At 51.8% G+C, this 12,163-nt stretch overlaps 1 protein-coding gene across 4 annotated transcripts in view; it reads left to right on the top strand.

The window, feature by feature from the left end:
• Positions 1-12,163, top strand: part of DMD (dystrophin) — a 6,960,831-nt gene that overhangs the window by 1,646,225 nt on the left and 5,302,443 nt on the right. The window lies entirely within an intron of this gene.

The raw sequence follows: 12,163 nt of genomic DNA, 5'->3' as shown, positions 1-12,163 counted from the left end.
GTGATTTTTGGAGGTTACATTTGGCTGAGCCCACCCACTGGTGTGACTAAAAATCCTAAACACACCTCTCTCATGCCCTCTCCTAATCTAATCAAGGGGGCACCTACTTGTCTGGGTTTGCAGGATGTGGGGGTGTTGCTGGGTTGCTCCAAATGTCCTTCTCTGCCTTTGGCAGCCCTCCCCATTTCTGCCTCACCATCTGCTGAGGGGAGATTTCTTCCCACAGGCACATCTCTTTGTGTGAAGCCAGGCCACTTCACACCTCATCAAGGCAGCCTGGCCAGGCTGCCAGAGGCTGGCCAATCAGAGCACAGCAGCAAAAACTATGCAGGGCTGAAGTTGGCAACTTTTCAGGTAAAGTTGAAAACTCTTTACCTGAACAAGTTATATTCAATCCAACAACTGGCAGTTGTGGGGTTTATTATAACAATTCATTTTATACCAAACTCTTTGTATCTGTCACTTAAGGGGACTTTTAAAATTAAAATAAAGTCTCCCCATTCTAGCCTATGAAGCCCTCACCCGGGCTTATAAAACTATTTTTATAAGGTCCCTGCTTATAGTTACATGGCACCCAGCACAAGGGGCACGTAGGGCACACCTTAGGGGTGACTTATATGTAAAAATAAAGTAGCTTAAGACGTTGGAACTACTTTTAATTCCAAAGTCGAATTTGCATAGAACTTTAATTTAAAAGCAGCCAGCAAGGCAGGCCTGCCTTTAAAATAACACTGGGCACCTCAGCAGTGCTATGCTGGGGTCCCTAAACCTACATGCCCTACCATATACTAGAGACTTATAGGTAGGTTGACTTAGCCAATTATATTTAGGATAATTTGCATATCCACTTAACACAGAGCACTGGCCCTGGGACTGGTAAGCAGTACCCAGGGCACAGCCAAGAGTCAGTAACCACCAGTACCTGTCCAAAAAGTGTGGGGGTGACCAGGGCAAAAAGGAGGACTTTCCTACACTGCCCCACCACCCCAGATGAAAGGTGATGGGCACTAACCTACACCCTGGTAGTCCTCATCAGCTAAGTGGAAAAACCTGGAAAGGCCATCTGCATTGGCATGGGCAGTCCCAGGTCTGTGCTCCACTGTGAGGTCCATCCCCTGTAGGGAAATGGACCACCTTAACAGTTTTGGGTTCTCCCTCCCTCATTTGCATCAACCATCTGAGAGGTCTGTGGTCAGTTTGTACACGGAAGTGAGTGACAAACAAGTATGGCCTCAACTTCTTCAGGGACCAGACCACAGCAAAGGCCTCCCTCTCAATGGCACTCCATCTTTTCTCTCTCAGGAGTAGTCGCCTGCTGATGAAGGCAACTGGTTGATCTTGGCCCTCTTCATGAACTTGTGCTAACACTGCCCCAATCCCTTCCTCTGAAGCATCTGTTTGCACTATAAACTCCTTGCTATAGTCAGGGGTCAGTAACACTGGTGCTAAACACATAGCCTGTTTTAGGGTGTCAAAAGCTTGCTGACACTCTGGGGTCCAAATGACCTCTTGGGCAGTTTCTTGGAGGTAAGCTGAGTCAGAGAGGCCACTATGGTCCCATAATTCTGAACAAAACCTCCTGTAGTACCCAGTCAAGCCAAGAAAGGCCCTGACCTGAGTCTGGGTTTTAGGAGCCTCCCAATCCAGGATAGTCTGGATCTTGGGCTGGAGAGGTTGTACATGGCCTCTACCAACAAGGTGGCCCAGGTACACAACTGAGCTTTGCCCTATCTGGCACTTGCTTGCCCTTGATAGTCAGGCCTGCTTGAAGGAGGACCTGAAGCACTTCCTTCAGGTGGACCAGGTGGTCCTCCCAGGTGGAACTGAATACAGCTATATCATCCAGATAAGCTGCACTGAAAGATTCCAACCCAGACAGGACTCTATTCACCAACCGTTGGAAGGTGGCAGGAACATTTTTCAGGCCAAAGGGCATCACCTTGAACTGAAAGTGGCCCTCGGGTGTGGAAAATGCTGACCTCTCCTTAGCTCCTGGACTTAAGGCAATCTGCCAGTATCCTAAGGTCAGATCAAATATGCTCAGGAATTTGGCAGCCCCCAACCTATCAATGAGTTCATCAGCTCTAGGTATGGGGTGAGCATCAGTCCTAGTGACTGCATTTAGACCTCTGTAGTCCACACAGAATCTCAATTCCTTCTTCCCACCTTGGGGATTAGGTTTGGGCACCAGTACCACTGGACTGGACCAAGGACTGTCAGAGGGCTCAATTACCTTGAGATCCAACGTTTTAGCCACTTCAGCTTTGATGCTGGCCTTGAGCTAGTCAGACAGCCTGTACAGCTTGTTTTTGACAGGGAAGCTGCCACCAGTGTCAATGTCATGCACACACCAATTGGTGAGTCCAGGGGTCAGGGAGAACAGACTAGCAAACTGCTCCAAAACTTGTCTGCAGTCTTTACGTTGCTGGTCTGTCAACTTGGGAGAGAGTACCAATCCCTCCACTGACCCATCTTGTTCATTTGAGGACAGGAGGTCTGGCAGAGGTTCACTCTCCTCCTCCTTCCCTTCATCAGTGACCATCAGCATGGTCATGTCTGCTCTGTCCTGGTGGGGTTTCAACCTGTTGACATGCAGGATCCTATGAGGATTCTTGGGGGTGCCAAGGTCCACCAAGTAGGTGACCTCACCCTTTATCTCCACAATTGGATAGGGTCCAGTCCATTTGGCCTGAACTGCCCTAGGGGCCATGGGCTCCAAAACCCACACCAGCTGTCCTGGGTGATACTCAGGCATGGTAGCCTTCTGGTCATGCCAGCCAGAGCTTCATGAGCTCTTGGCTGGCCTCCAGGTTTCTGCTTGTCTTCTTCATGTACTCAGCCATGCGTGACCGCAGGCCCAGCACATAATCCAGCACATTCTCCTTGGACTCTTTGAGAGGCTTCTCCCAAGACTCTCTCACCAAGCACAATGGGCCTCTTACAGGGTGCCCAAACAGTAACTCAAAGGGGCAGAATCCAACCCCCTTTTGTGGCACCTCTCTGTAGGCAAACAGCAGGCATGGGAGGAGAACATCCCATCTCCTCCTGAGTTTGTTAGACAAACCCATGATCATGCCCTTCAGGGTCTTATTAAATATTTCCACCAGACCATTGGTCTGTGGATGATAGGGGGTGGTGAACTTGTAAGTAACACCACACTCATCCCACATGGCTTTCAGATAGGCAGACATAAAATGTGTGCCCCTATCTGAGACCACCTCCTTTGGGGACCCTACTCTGGTGAACACACCAAGTAGGGCCCTAGCCACTGTGGGAGCAGTGACTGTCCGGAGGGTTATTGCCTCAGGGTACCTGGTGGCATGGTCCACAAACACCAAAATATATCTATTGCCTGAGGCAGTTGGTGGGTCTAGGGGACCAACAATGTCAATCCCCACCCTCTCAAAGGGAGTCCCAACCACTGGCAGTGGTATAAAGGGAGCCTTTGGCTTCCCCCCTGCCTTGCCACTGGCTTGGCAGGTAACACAGGAGCTGCAAAACTCCTTGACTTTTTCTGACATTTGGGGCCAATAAAAATGGTTGGCCAGGCTGTTCCAGGTCTTGGTCTGTGCTAAATGTCCAGCCAAGGGAATATCATGGCTTAAAGTAAGGAGGAATTCTTTATACTTCTGGGGGACCACTACTCTCCTGGTTGCCCCTGGTTTGGGGTCCCTTGCCTCGGTGTAGAGAACTCCATCCTCCCAGTAAACCTTGTGGGTCCCCCTGGTATCCCCTTGTTCTTGCCTGGCAGCAGTCTGCCTTAGGCCCTCAAGAGTGGGACACCCTCTTTGTCCCTGGCACAACTCTTCTCTGGTGGGCTCACCTGTCCCTTGAAGTTCTGCCAAGTCAGGCAGAGCTTGCAGAGGAAGTGGCCCTCCCTCAGAGGTCAGATCCTCCTCCCTCGGGTTTGGATTCCTCCTGATCTTCTGTACTTGTGGGGGCTGGCAAGCCAGACCCAGTGCCCTTTCTCTCCTTCTTGGAGGCTTGCCCCATTGTTCCATGGTCCAAGTGCCCAACACTTCCCTGTTGTGCTGCCTGTGACCTAGTCACAGCGCACACCCATTCAGGGAGGTCCAGCATCTGTGCATGGACCCTTCTCTCCACCTCTGACCATTCAGATGCTTCAAGATGATTTCCCAGCAGACACTCTACTGGGAGGGCAGGAGCTACAGCTACCTTCTTAGGGCCAGTCACACCTCCCCTTTTCAGGCTCACCATGGCCATGGGATGGAGTTTGGTTCTGCTATCTGCATTAGTCACTTGGTGGAAGACACCAGGTAAGACCTATTCTGGAGAAACCAGCTTCTCTGTGACCCTTGTCACACTGGCTCCTGTATCTCTCAGAGCTTCCACCTCAGTCCCATTGACTTTAGGCCTCTGCCTGTACCTCTCCATGCTGGGAGGTAAGATGGCCATAGTTTCAATGTCCACCCCACCCACGGATACTAAGGTGACCTCTGTGTACCCTAATCCCAGCCCTGGGACAACTTCCACCCTCATCCCTACACTAGCAATCCCCTGGGATTGCCCACCAGTGGGGGGCTTCTTGGATCAGATAGCTTCTCCTCATTTGTGTCTAGGTTGATGACACTCAAAACACTTGCCGGCCTTAGCAAGCTCCTAAAACTTTCCTGCTTTAACAGGATCATAATGCTTCCCCTGATACCCTTCCCCCTTAGAAGTGGAATGGCTCGGGGCGCCCCCACCCTGAGAAGTTTTTGGTCACTCTTGTGAGGACTCCTTGGGCTTTTTGTCATCTTTCCCTTGGTTCTTCCCCTGAGAAGAACCATGTCCTCCCTTTTTCTGATCACCCCCTGGGGGTTTCTGGTTAACCCTAGTTCTTAACCAGTCATCTGCTGCCTCCCCCAGCTCTCTGGAGTTGGTCAACTTAGAGTCAACTAGATACTGGTGGAGCTTCTCTTGGACACAATTGGTTAGAAGGTGCTCCCTCATAATCAAATTGTACAGCCCCTCAAAGGTACTTACCTTGTTGCCCTATATCCAGCCCTCTAGTGCTTTAACTGAGATGTCCACAAAGTCCACCCAAAATGTTGTTTTTTTTTTACTTAAAACTGTAATGTGATACTGAACACAAGTATACGATCCCACCACTGCACACCAAAAATGTTGGAAAATGGGTTATTGGTAAGGGCAGGTAAGTGCCTACATTTAGCAATAGTCCACTAACCTCCACTTAGGTCCAGTTAGGTCTCAGTAAATTAAACCCAGCTCAACCCTTAGTAGCTTGGCAACGAGCGACCAGGCTTAACTTAGGAGACAGAGTGTAAAGCATTCAAATATCACAAAACAGTAATTAAATAAAACACAGGAAACAGTGTAAAAATCCAAAACCAATTTATAAAAATAGATTATATTTTTATCTTTAAAATGACACAAAAACGAATAAAATCGGATAAGGGGAACCGGAGATATGCATTTTTAAAGAATTATTGTTCACTAGCGCCTAGAAACAAAAAGCGCCAATCTGGTCATCTGGTCGCACCTCGACCGGGACAAAGTCAAAGTTTAAGGCCGACCGCGATGGAGCCCGGCTCGGCTACAGCCCGCGGGAGGCCCCAGTCAAAAGTTTACCTTCTGACTTTGGCTCTCATTATGACCCTGGCGGTGTTGCACCGCCAGGGCCAACGGGGGCGGGAGCACCGCCGACAGGCCGGCGGTGATCCCTTGGGCATTCTGACCGCGGTGCTTTGGCCGCGGTCAGAAATGGAAAACCGGCGGTCTCCCGCCGGTTTTCCGTTGCCCATTTGAATCCCCCATGGCGGCGCAGCTCGCTGCGCCGCCATGGGGGATTCTGACACCCCCTACCGCCATCCTGTTCCTGGCGGTTCGCCTGCCAGGAACAGGATGGCGGTAGGGGGTGTCGCGGGGCCCCTGGGGGCCCCTGCAGTGCCCATGCCAATGGCATGGGCACTGCAGGGGCCCCCGTAAGAGGGCCCGCTAGTATTTCACTGTCTGCATAGCAGACAGTGAAATACGCGACGGGTGCAGTATCACCCGTCGCACCTTCCCACTCCGCCGGCTCGATTACGAGCCGGCTTCATGGTGGGAAGGTCGTTTTCCCCTGGGCTGGCGGGCGGCCTTTCGGCGGCCGCCCACCAGCCCAGGGGAAAAGACAAAATACCCGCCGCGGTCTTGCGACCGCGGTACAGTATTTTGACGGCGGGACTTTGGCGGGCGGCCTCCGCCGCCCGCCAAGGTCCGAATGAGGGCCTTAGTCTTTTTTCTGAAGATTTTCTTCAGTGGGACGAACCTGCCAGTCCAATCCGACCTCCTGGAACTCTTCTCCGGATACGCGTTGCAGGAGCCCTCTGTGGAGATTTTTACCTTCGGACTTAGTCGTTTTTTCAAGGTGAAAATCCTTCGACCGGAGAAAACCTGGATCTTGATCCGACGTCCTTGGAGCCCTCCTCGGATACGCTGGCTGGGAGGTCCCGGTCAACTTCCTATGTTAGGACTTGGTCTCTTTTTTGGAGATTTTCTTCACCGGGACGAACCTGCAAGTCAGACCGGGTCGCGGTTGAGGCAAGCCGGCTAGAGTTGCCGCGGCGGGTCGGTCCTTCTATGGAGCTTTTCTTTCAAAAGTTCTCCAAACTTCTGGATCTTCTTCCAGATGTTCCTTTGAGGTACTTTTGGGGTCCACAGCTCACCCCAAGGTTCCAGAAGATCTGTGATGATCCTTGGGGGTGTGGACTACAACTCCCAGAATGCACCTGGCGCAAACTCCTTTTTGGCCACTGGACAGTGGTCAGCTGGATGGTTTCTTCAGGAGTTGCTGCAGGGGACTCTGGTTAGCAATTTTTCACCTGTAGCAAACAGGGAGTCCCTCCTTGAACCGGTTGAAGCCAGGCAAAGTCCTTCTTGTGGTGAAGCCCAAGTGTGCAGCTGGTGTCCTTCAGAGTGTAGGTTCCAGGTGCAGGCCAGGGGTCCAGCAGGGCAGTCCTTCTTCTCCTTTGGTTCTTCCTTGTTGGAATCTGATGGGGATCTGAGGTGTAGGTGCAGGTCTGCCAGTTTGATCCTTGCTCCTGGGTGAAAAACAGGGGGGGGTCCTGATTCTCCCATCAGGTGCAGGGTCCTTTCCCCTGTGATGACCACTTTCTGGGAAGTGTAGCAAAAATCTATTCCAGGAGGCAACATTCCTCAAAAATCCATCATGGCTGAAAGTGATTTTTGGAGGTTACATCTGGCTGAGCCCACCCACTGGTGTGGCTAAAAATCATAAACACATCCCTCTCCTGCCCTCTCCTAATCTATTCAAGGGGCACCTAGTTGTCTTGGGTTGCAGGATGTGGGGGTGTTGCTGGGTTGCTCCAAATGTCCTTCTCTGCCTTTGAAGACCAGTTTGGCAGCCCTCCCTCTTCCTGCCTCACCATCTGCTGAGGGGAGATCTCTTCCCATGGGCACATCTCTTTGTGTGAAGCCAGGCCACTTCACACCTCATCAAGGCAGCCTGGCCAGGCTGCCAGAGGCTGGCCAATCAGAGCACAGCAGCAAAAACAATACAGGGCTGAAGTTGGCAACTTTTCAGGTAAAGTTTAAAACTCTTTACCTGAACAAGTTATATTAAATCCAACAACTGGAAGTTGTGGGATTTATTATAACAATTAATTTGATACCAAACTCTTTGTATCTGTCACTTAAGGGGACTTTTAAAATTAAAATAAACTCTCCCCATTCTAACCTATCAAGGCCATTCACTACAATGAGGGAAAAACTAATTTGGCTGTTTTTACCTCACCAGGACTTATAAAACTATTTTTATAAGGTCCCTGCTTATAGTTACATGGCACCCAGCTCTAGGGGCACATAGGGCACACCTTACGGGTGACTTATATGTAAAAATAAGGTAGTTTAAGACTTTGGAACTACTTTTAATTCCAAAGTCGAATTTGCATATAACTTTAATTTAAAAGCAGCCAGCAATGCAGGCCTGCCTTTAAAATGACACTGGGCACCTCAGCAGTGCACCTGTGGGTGAACTACCTATGCTGGGGTCCCTAAACCTACATGCCCTACCATATACTAGGGACTTGTAGGTAGGTTGACTTAGCCAATTATAATTAGCCTAATTTGCATATCCAGTTTACACAGAGCACTGGCCCTGGGACTGGTAAGCAGTACCCAGGGCACAGCCAAGAATCAGTTACCACCAGTAACTGTCCAAAAAGTGTGGGGGTGACCAGAGCAAAAAATAGGACTTTCCTACATGTATGAAGGAGATGCAGCAGTTGGAAAAGAGTCAATTGACTCATGGTGAAGAAATAAATGTAGTGTCAAAAAAGAATTACATACCATGTTAACAAAGGAAGGTTGTAACAAAGAGAAACACAATAATGAGAAAGGGAAAGAGAGAAGTAATACCTGACCAAGTTTTAAAGGCTGTTATAGATGTGACAGTATATCCCATCCTGCTGACTTCAGAGGGTGTTTTGCTCATGACAAAGACTGTAGAAAGTGTGGGAGGAGGGGCCATTTAGCAAGGGTATGTAAAGATAGGTCAAGGAGTAAAGCAGTGTATGTAGAAGAGCAGGAGAGTGTCACTGATAGGGTGTTGCACATTGAGAGTAAAGGAAGTGGTGGAATTGACAGACCCAAGTCAGTTTTTAAGGTTAATGGGAAGGAAATTGAATTGATGGTAGATCCCGGCTCTTTGTATACCGTTGTGTCGGGTAGGGTATTCAATAAAGTGTGGCGTGATGTGGAATTACAAACCAGTGATGTAAAGTTGAAAGGCTACGGTGGAGCAGACATTAATATAATGGGTTTCATACATGCAACATTTGAGTTTAGAGGGAGAAAGTCAGAGGGAAAAGTGCACGTATCTAGTGAAGGCCCAGCAATACTAGGGTGGGTGCAGCACTACAATTTACAAGTAATATTGGATGCTAGATCCAGCGAGCAAGTGTTACTGGTGCAGGAGGAAGAAGGGGGTTGACAGAATACTACAAAAGTTTGATGAAGTATTCGAAAATCAAATAGGTACGTTGAAGGGGTATGTGCATGAGATCAAGATGAAGAGTGGGGTTGTACCAGTAAGACATAGGCCCTCATTACAACCCTGGTGGTCGGTGCTGAAGGGCGGTAACACCGCCAACAGGCCGGCGGTAAAAAAAATTATTCATGACCACGGCAGAAAGCTCCAACAAAAACAGCCACTTTAACACACCGACTGCCACGGCGGTAACAACAAACACCGTGGCGGTAACTGCCAACAGCCAAGCGGAAGACAAAGTACCGCCCACACTATTACAAGGCACCAATTCCGGGATGGTACCAACGTCATCAAAGGCACGGCGGGAACAGAAAACTGAAGGGAAACGACTCACCTCTCGACACTCAAGGAAGAAACTACGACGCCATGGAGCCCGAGCTGCACTTTTTTACAGTGCTGGTGTACCTTCTCATATACCAGGAACACGAAAGCCGGCGAAGACGTCCACGGTGAGTACTGCACCTAGCCCACAAGGGAGGGGGACAGGAAAAAGAGTGACACACACACACAACACCCCTACCCCCCACCCCCAACACCATACTCACAAACAGATGCAATAACATTACATATACACCCAGTAACTCGCAGTAATAACGCAAGGACTAAAGAAAGTGAGTAAAGTCAGTGTAATAGTACAGTTTTAGATATATACGTCCTTTAACAATAAACAGTATGTACAATATATACAATATATACAAAAGGAGGGACAATGCCCACTCCAAAATGTCCGTGGCCCACTGGGCCATAATACATAGGCCAAGGCCACACTTGCCTCCTGCCTCAATATGGAGAGAACACTGCAGGGGCATCAGGTCGAAAACACACAGGCACCTCAGGGGGATGGGGAATGAGGGGGCACCTCAGCCAGAAGATGGTACAACACCACTGGCCTGGAGGGGGCTCCATGCCCACTGCTTGGTCCTGGGGAGTGCAAAGCCACAGTCTCTCTAGTGGATGCCTTCTTCCACTGGTTCTGAAGGGGGCTTTGTGCCCAGTGTGCTTCATCCTGGCAAGGAGGGGCTGAGTGGATGCCTTGTTCCACTGGTTCTGGAGGGGGCCTTGTGCCCAGTGTGCTTCATCCTGGCAAGGAGGGGCTGAGTGGATGCCTTGTTCCACTGGTTCTGGAGGGGGCCTTGTGCCCAGTGTGCTTCATCCTGGCAAGGAGGGGCTGAGTGAATTCCTTCTTCCACTGGTTCTGGAGGGGGCCTTGTGCCCAGTGTGCTTCATCCTGGATGGGGCAAGGTCACAGTCTCTTACCTGCGTGCCACACCGACAGGGTTTGCAGCGGCCAGGACGCACTGCAGGCCATGTAGTCACCACTACACCCTGCTGCCGGCGGTGATGGCTGCTCTGTGGATGGCAGTTGCGCTGCAGGTGGTGGTGCTGTCAGTGGTGGTGGGTCCTCCAGGTCTTTCACCTGCGGCCTCAGACAGTTGCCCACTGGGCTGCCGCTGCTGGCAGTGGTGCTGCTTGCGGCAGTGCAGGTAGCGGTGCTGGCCGCGGTGCAGGTGGCGGTGCTGGCCGCGGTGCAGGTGGCGGTGCTGGCCATGGTGCAGGTGGCAGTGCTGTCAGTGGTGGTGGTAGCCTCCAGGCCTTCACCTGCAGCCTCGGATGGCTGCCCACTGGGGCTCCTGCTGCTGGCAGTGGTGCTGCTGGCAGTGGTGCTGCTGGCAGCGGTGCATGTGGCGGTGCTGGTCGCAGTGCAGGTGGCGCTGCTGACAGTGGTAGCCTCCAGGCCTTCACCTGCAGCCTCGGACGGCTGCCCACTGGGGCTGCTGGCAGTGGTGCTGCTGGGGGCAGTGCATGTGGCGGTGCTGGCAACGGTGCAGGTGGCAGTGCTGGCCGTGGTGCAGGTGGCGGTGTTGGTAGTGGTGGTGGTAGCCTCCAGGCCTTCACCTGCAGCCTCGGACGGCTGAAGTGCCATGGCTGGTGTTGTGTGCCCCTTCCTGCCCTTGGCAGATGGTGGTGCCTCCTTGCTTCTGCAGCTGGTGTCTTTTTCTTGCCCTTGCTGGCTGGTGGTGCCTCCTTCCCCTTGCTGTCTCGTGTCCCCTTCTTGCCCTTGCTAGGTGGCGGACCCTTCTTGGCCTTGCAGGTGGTGCTGGCACACTGGCTGGGCTGACGGGTGCATCCTTGGAGCCTCTCACACCTGCAGTTGCTGCAGAAACCACAGTGGCCGTGGACTGGGTGGCTGAGGTGCTGGGCTGGGTTCTAGCCACCCTGGCCCGAGGTGAAGGATGAGGGGGAGGGGTAGGGAATAGGTCGATGTTGGTGAGGAAAAGCTTCTTAGGGACACCGGGGTGGGAAGAGGGTGACGGTCTGTGCTGGGTGTGGAGGAAGAGAGAGTGGTTGTAGGAGGTGTCAGTCTGCTGTGTTTGGGTGCAAGTGCATGGGCTGGATGCTGTTGTGAGGTGGATGGCTGTTGGGTGGGTGTGTGCGTACGTTTGTGTACTTTGGGAGGAGGGGTCGCAGACACACTGGGAGAGGACACAAGGGACGTGTGCATGGATGTGGGGGTGGTGACTGCCAGTGAGGGGCATGTGGTGATAGGCGTGCTGGTGATGGAGGTAGTATATGAGGATGTAGTACATGCAGGGGTGAGTGGAGACGCTACTGGGAGGGAGGTGGATGATGAGGAGGCAGTGGATGATGGTGTGTCTGCATGTGGATGGTGCTTGTGTGAGTGCCTGTGAGATGAAGTGTGGTGCTTGTTTTTGCCTGAGCCACTTCTGTGTGTTGATTTGGGTGATTGCTGGTCTGAAGGTGTGCTTGGTATAGGCTGGGGTTGAGGGGATTGGGACTGGGTAGAGGAAGTTAGAGGGGGGAGGCTGGAGACCGGGACAATGGCTGCCATCACTGAGTTGGCCAGAGCCTGGAATGCTCTCTGTTGGGCCATCACACCAGAGTGAATGCCCTCCAGGTATGCATTTGTTTGAGCAAATGCCCTGCTGCACCTTGGATGGCATTCAGTATGGTTGACTGCCCAACAGAGAGGGATCTCAGGAGGTCAATAGCCTCCTCACTGAGGGCAGGAGGGCTGACTGAGGCAGGGCCTGAGGTGCCTGGGGTGAAGGAGATGCCCACCCTCCTGTGTGAGCGGGCACAGGAAACACGCTGAGGGGCTGCTGGGAGGGCGGTGCTGGTAAGGCGGCTGTA

Source organism: Pleurodeles waltl, chromosome 8 (genome assembly GCF_031143425.1).
Source record: "Pleurodeles waltl isolate 20211129_DDA chromosome 8, aPleWal1.hap1.20221129, whole genome shotgun sequence".
Classification (NCBI taxonomy): Eukaryota; Metazoa; Chordata; class Amphibia; order Caudata; family Salamandridae; genus Pleurodeles; species Pleurodeles waltl.
The sequence above is the reverse complement of the archived record's forward strand: the minus strand, read 5'-3'. Positions and strand labels throughout refer to the sequence as shown.